A 6,814-nucleotide genomic window follows, 5' to 3' on the forward strand; every position below is an offset into this window, starting at 1 on the left:
AAACCAGAAAATTTGAGGCTCTGCGTGCTGACCTCAAAACTAAATCCACTTCATTCCTCAAATCTTTGGATTCACGTTTTGCCTCTCTGGCAGCCGAGAGCACCCTAAAGGAAGAACTTATCAAACACCAGGCGACTATTGACTTACAGAAGATCCAACTGGCCCAGGCACAACAAGAAATATCTTTGCTTCAAACACAGCGGGCAGTTCTTCAAAGTTGCGCTGGTGACGTTAAAAATATGTTAACAGGCGTTCTTGACTCCCATGATCCCTTCCTAACCCTCACTATTCGTCAGCATCTCCAGGCAAAACTCCTTCCTGCAATTACAATCTTAAGTGAAATGAAGGGTGTCTCGGAGAAGCTTGTTCTTCCGAGACAAGGGGGAGAGGAAGGTGTGTCCAAAACAGAACCGAAGGGTAATGTAGCTTCGGGTTCTGGTAAACAAGGTGTATCCAAAACAGAACCGAAGGGTAATGTAGCTTCGGGTTCTGGTAAACAAGTCCTTGTTGAGAGCGAATCAGAATCATATGAAACCATTACTGAAGCTCTTCAACGCAAGAAAAGGGACAGAGAGCTCGATGAAACTTTGAAGATAGCTCGTGAGGCCGAGGCCAGAGAGAGGAAAATCAGGGAGGATGAGGAGGCTATTCAAGCTAAAAAGACTCTGTTCCCAGATTGGGACAGAGACACACTCATCACTCAAGCGATTGAGTTTCCTTCTATTTACTGGTTGGAACCAATTGCATCTTTTGAGTGTGAAAATTCTAGAGACTCGCAGTTCGACATGCCAATTACGCGCAAAGCCTTCACATTTCACTGCTTTGATGTCACTGCTAATGTCCCTCATCCAAACCCGAAGGTTGACAGAGAGCTCATCGATTTCTATTTGAAATTCGGTCAACCGCAGTACTTGACTTGGAGTGCCCAGAAAATTATTAAAGTCAAGGTACTGAAACCAACCCAGGCTGGGAGATTTGTGAACGTCAATTTCAAAATCAACAGAGGAATGGCCAACACCGAACATCTTATTTCTCTGGTAGATCTTCCCAGTCTGAACCCTCACGATTGGATCTTGCTATACAACATTCTTCTCTCCAACCAGAGAGAATATGAACCAATTCTTTCTCATCTTAAAAGAATGTTGGCTTCCTACGTCCATGAGCTCGCCACTATGGATCAGGAAATAGCAAAAGTGATGAACAAGAAACCAACTGTCAAGCCCACTTCCAAGACTGGAGATGTTCACAAAATGAAGTTGGGGCAGATCGATTCTTCCAATCTGACGGTTATGTTCACCAGGGGCGACAAGCACAAGTTTCTGTTTGCCTTGGTAGACAAGCATCTGTTCTCTACAGAGTGTCTGGAGCACATTATCAATATCATTCACCGATGCAAACAGAACTCAACAGCAGATAAAAAGAACTTTACAGATATGCTTCGTTGGTATATTACCTTCAGGCATCATATTCTGGCTTTGATACCGAAAATTTTTGAAACGGTTAAGAAGTCATCTGCTTTGAAAAGAGAGTGAAGGTCTCGCCCCAAATTGACGCAAAGGGGGAGATTGTTGGTCTTTGAAGATTGCGTCTTTTGGGCTCATCTGTTTATGCTTTTATTTATATTCCGGTTTGGGCCTGTCCAACCGTGAGTCTTTTATGCTTTGTATATAAGCTAATGCTTGCATGCATATTAGGTCAAGGTTTTAGAGATCTGAGAATACGATTTTTCCAGACGATAAAAGGTTTCTTTAATCGTTCTTGTAACCTTCCAGTCCTCTACAGTTGATGTTCTTAATCGAGCTCTTCTGAGGATTTTGTTTTAATCATTCGACACGTTTGATTCAATCTTGTTCTGTTCTTTTATCGTGTTCATATTGTCATTGTTTACTTACTTGTTCAAGATCTAATCGATCTTCATAGATTAAAAGAAAGTTTAATCTCATCATATATATATATATATATATATATATATATATATATATATATATATATATATATATATATATATATATAAGTATAAGTATAAGTATGTTCAAATGATAACAATTTTTATTTTGGGAACAATGGGAACTAATCTCAGCCAATAGTTATCATTTAATAAAGGCATGTCCTACCAGGGGCATTTTCATAACTTTGTCTGATATAAACAATTTTTCATCGGACTCCTTTTCATTTTTAACGTAACTTTGTTGAGAATATACAGTGAGTGAGTATTGATTCGATTCGATTTTTATGGAATTGCTTCTAAATACTATCGATTTCTACGATTTTGCTTACAAAATTTACTGTGTTTTGTGCATTAATTCTTATACAAGAATTGATTGCATCATTGATATGTGCATAATTAGTTAATTATTTTACATATATTCTTAGTTATTTTGGTTAATTATGAGAATAATGTGGACAAAAGGTACTTAAAATGCTTTGAATTGTGTTTTCAGTCCAAAAGATATGCTTGGAGGCAAAAAGGAGAAAAGGGAAAGCAAGTGAAGATTAAAGAGTGAAAGAAGGACCTACTCGGCGAGTAGATCGACCCTACTCGGAGAGTACACGATGATATGCCAGAAGATAAATACGACTGCTAATTCAAGACGGATAAGTATGGACCTACTCGGCGAGTTGATTCTGCTACTCGCCGAGTACCCTCTGTTTTGGGATATCTTTAAAAGACGAATCTTTATCCTATGGGACATGATGCCTGGCGATTTTTGAAGGATTAGCTGCGACTAAAAGGTTCAGAAGGCGCTAAGGAACCCTAAGCTTCAAGAGTTGGAAGAATTCAAGCAATTAGGTTAATTCTACCACTTAGACTTAGGAATTAAACATGTTTGCTTTCATAAACTTTGTTTTTGTGTTAGTTTCTACTGCAACTATGAGCTAAACTCGTTTTTGTTTCTGTTTGGGGAATACCAAAGAACTCCTATGGTTTAATTATTAATTCTTGCTTAATTGTCTATTGGTGATTTATTAAATCAAGTTTGTTAAAGAACCTTATGTATTAATCACTACTATTTTCTGTTAATTGAGAGGCAATTAGGTTGCATGAACATCACTTAATTGTTAACCTCATATGTCTATGTGAATGCTAAAACGTATGCTTGGAAGTAATGAGTATGAAACTAAGATTAATAAGAAAATAGGAAGATTAATGTGTGAGCTTGTTTGAGAAACCATCAACAAGAGGTTAATTGAATTGATAACTTAATTAACCATTACGAATCTTATTTAATCCAAATAATTAATCTAGGGAGTTAATTAGTTTAAACACTTGATCAACGCTTAAATTAGTTAATTGTCTAAGGGTTAGGAGTAATGAATATGAACCTAACTACTATCATTAGTAACCAATAGCAATTAATCCACCTTAACTTAAATAACCATAGGAGTGAATTGGTTGAACCTAAATAGAAACATCTTTATCAAATTTGGTGAATAGTTGTTGCTTTAGTTAATTAGTTAATTTAGTTTGTTTAAGTTTCTAGTCTTGCAAAACTAGAGAAAAATCCTTTACTTTTATTATTTGTTTTAGTTAAAATTAGCTATTAGTTTAATCATCGTCGAAGAAGTTAGGTTTAACAGGTCATTCTATCAAAAGGTAAAAATTTTCACTATGCATAACTTTTTTTGATCATTAAACACTCGCATTTGTAATTACTTCGTCTATTTTAGTAATCGAATTAGTTATTCAACTTTTGTGTTCGAAAGGATTTAGGTTAGCATATCATTCATCAGAAAAGTAAAAATCATCACTTTTTACACTCACATTTGTAATTACTTCATCTATTTTACTAATCGAATCGGTTATTCACAACTTCGAGTTCGAAGAAATTAGGTTTAGCATATCGTTCATCCAAAAAGTAAAAATTGTCACTTTTCATAATTTTTTTGAACATTATACGTTGATTTTATTTCTATTGTTTATTTTGCTTATTTTTGTTTTGAACGTGAATTGAAACAACATATATGAAGTATTAATCGAGATTACTGAGTATGATGCTATCAATCACGATTTATGCTTGTAAAAAGGCTAAAATATTCTATTATAAATTGTAATACTTCAATCAGTTCTGATTAAAAGCTTTTATGAATAGGTTTTGCTTAGCTATTATAGAAACAAATCATTGTTAAAATCATAGGTGATTGATATTTGTTAAAAACTCAAAGGATTTTAATGATACATCTTATAATACAATGTTTTAAATCATATATGATTAAGATCTGTTATTATCATGAACATTTTAGTCATATATGATTATAATAATATGTGATTACTAAGTTTAATATATATATATATATATATACACACACACACACATAAAGATATTCTACCATACCTGACTAGCATATGTTATGAACATTAACTTTTATATTATAGTGTTTTAAATCATATATGTCTTTTTGTTGCTAATCACTAGTTTTATTGTTTGATAATGTCTTTTCAAGTGATAATGTGAATCTATTTAGAAATAAAGATTATATTAGTATTTTTGTTGATAGTGTTGAAGATTTTGATGAATATATTGAACAATTCAAGTCATAAAAAACATAACTACAGTGCTTCAGTAAATTTTCTTTTAAATACTCATTTAATCACATATGATTATATAAGCAATTCATTTTTTTTATTCTTGTTGTAGTAGAAGTAAATCTATTTGTCAATAATATGTAATCTATTAGTAGTTTTGTCATTTAATATATTTAAGTCTAGCCTCAATCATATGTGATTATCCATTTTTTGGTATCGAATAAATATTGACACATGTTTAGTTTATCTATGTTCAATTGTATGTTATAATCACATATGATTATACAATGGACTTCATTGTTAATCATATGTGATTTTACATTGGATGCATTGATTTATATTAAGTTGTTTCTTTTATAATCATATATGGTTAAACGTTTTCTATATTTGATTATACTGGTGAATGTTCTTCTACTTCTAATGATGCAAATTCGAGTAATATGATGAGTACAAGTTTTGTACCATATAGTTACAGGTAAGAGGTTCTACATGATATCAAAACGGATATTCCTGAAGAGTTTAAACCTATTGAGTCAATGAGGTTCAAATATATCAATGATGGAATTCCGTTTTATAAAAGATCTGCATAGGAGGTTGGTTTTGATGTTTGTATGAACATACTAAGAAAAATGGGTGATATAATAAAGCACAGGTATGTGGTTTGCAACAGGATGAGAAAACCAAAAATGAACTCAACAGATATTAAACACTAACATAACACAACCTACAATGTGTTAGATTGTAAAGCTATATGTAATAGCCCAAAAATGAAGGTAAAATTTTCATTTTTAAAAACGAACCAAAAACCATAATTGTTTACAAAACATTGTTCCTAAAAGTAATAATAACAAATCAGAGAATCCCAAAATCAAATATCATAAAATCAAAAGGATGTGCATGATCATGCCTTTTCTTTTCCTTGATCATCGGAAGTACCTGAAACATAAAACTTAAACTATAAGCAAAAACTTAGTGAGTTCTCCAAAAGTACCACACACAGCCAATATAGATAACAACATACATAATATGAGCATTCAGCCTGACTGGAACACCTCTCCTGGCCTACAACCTATCTAGACTGCTCTCTGGTTTGGCGTGAAAAGACGGGCCTTCAGTCTATTCAGACCGTCCCGTGTATCTTTGTAACATCCCAAATATCATGCAAATATTTGGGATTATAATTTTAGTATATAAAATGAAATGATGAATGTATACATGTGAAATGTAACACACAGATTCTCAGGTACTAATAATAATATTGCCTTGTTTGGATTTTTAAGGACCTACTCGACGAGTTGGCTTCCCTACTTGTCAAGTAGTAGTGGGTTAGCCCGATTAGTTTAATGACCTACTCGCCGAGTCCAGGGTGGAACTCGACGAGTAGATGCTGGCAGATGAAACCCTAAATTCAGGGCCATGCGCCATATTTAAAGGGGTCATTGGCCTCCCCCAAATTTCCCTTTACAGCTCCTCATCTTCCAAAACTCTGATTCGTATGTGTTTGTGTGTGTGATCTTTGGTAAGTTTACGCTTAAAGGAAGGACTTGGTGATGGGAGCACTTGAGGAAGCAAGCTAGAGGAAGCAAAGAACTCATGGGGGATTCAAGATCTGCTCTTGTGAAGCACTCCCTGAAGGTATTAGGCTATTCCTTGGCTCATTTCCACCTAAAGCCCTCTTTTGCATGGATTCTAAGAAAGGGCTTTTGTGCTTAAGCCAAGATCTGAAGTTGTAACTTTAGATCTGGACTCCCTTTGGTCGTTAGATGCATAAAGTTATCAGTTGTGCCTAGCATGAGCCTCCCCTCAAGTGTGTGACTCCATTCCAAGCTTAGAATTGCTATTTTAGAGCTTAAAAGCCTTGCATGCATGTAAGGTTTGCAACTTTACGTGAAAGGCATGCCTTAGAAGCCTAGATCTGTAATATGGAGGCTTTGCATGGCTCAAATGAGTCTATATGACCTCATAACTGTAAGGACTCGGCGAGTCGCAAGAGGTGACTCGGCGAGTCATATGAAGATTAGCATAAACTCGACGAGTTGGATGAACAACCCGGCGAGTCTGATGAATTTCGCTTTAAACTCGACTAGTTGGTTGAACAACTCGGCGAGCCGGATGAAGTTTTCCGTATACTTGACGAGTTGAAGGAACAACTCGACGAGTAGACTATATCCTAGGAAACTCGGTGAGTCACTAGTTGCGCTCTGCGAGTTAGGGTCAACATGGGTTGTTGACTTGAACTTATCTGAAGTTGACCAAGGTGGACTTTGAGGGTAATGTCTGGTTATTAAA

Source organism: Lactuca saligna, chromosome 2 (genome assembly GCF_052625555.1).
Source record: "Lactuca saligna cultivar CGN05327 chromosome 2, ASM5262555v1, whole genome shotgun sequence".
Lineage (NCBI taxonomy): Eukaryota > Viridiplantae > Streptophyta > Magnoliopsida > Asterales > Asteraceae > Lactuca > Lactuca saligna.